An 838-nucleotide genomic window follows, 5' to 3' on the forward strand; every position below is an offset into this window, starting at 1 on the left:
TATGCAGCCAAAGTATTCCAGAATTTAGCTCAGAGAAATCAGGGGTCTCCTTTCTGCGCAAACAAGTTGGCTGGCTGGGGCTGCTGGGAGTTGTAGTCAAGCTGGTCTCCGTTTCTTCTTGACGTTCCTTTTCGATTCTTCAGCCGCATTTGCTGTGCGAGTGACAGGCGAACCTGGGAAAGGCGAGTCCTGCTGATTATTTCTGACTTTAGAATGAAATATGACGCAGGTTTGGAAAGAGCCGGTTCTATAAACAATGGGGATAAGTGCAGATTAAATACCAGTGGCTCAGGATGTGATCGCTCTGTTTCCCCAGGGACGGAGCCGAAAGAAAACCGCAGGGACCCGTCTCCGGGGGCCAGCACCTGCTGATAACGCCAAACGAGCGGCTGGGTTAATTATTGGCCACACATTTCGTGGCACAGCCTGGCTCCTCCTCCGTGCGGGGTTGAAACCCCAAACAAGGGTTGAGCTTGGAGGGTCTCCGCTTTTGGGGGGGGGGGAGAAGAATGGGATGCGGCAGCTGGGATGTGCTGCTCCTGACTCTGGAGGTTCGACTGAGCTTAGCCCGAGTCGTCCTCAACACAATCTGAAGCCAATGATAAACTGGACTTTTCTGGCCAAGTTTCTGTCTCTGAACTATGGTCTGAAGCCTAAGCCACCTGTCAAGGACATTCCACCTGGCTTCCTGAACCCGGTGCCAGTTTTATTGTTAAGAAAACTGTGCCAGCCCCATAAGGGCCTCTATTAAATTTTCTCATTAAGCTTGTCAGCTCAACAGAGGCTGCTGGCAAGAAGCTGCCTCACCTGGGATGAACTCTCATAGCTCCACTACAAA

The sequence above is a fragment of the Pogona vitticeps genome, chromosome 7 (genome assembly GCF_051106095.1).
Source record: "Pogona vitticeps strain Pit_001003342236 chromosome 7, PviZW2.1, whole genome shotgun sequence".
Lineage (NCBI taxonomy): Eukaryota > Metazoa > Chordata > Lepidosauria > Squamata > Agamidae > Pogona > Pogona vitticeps.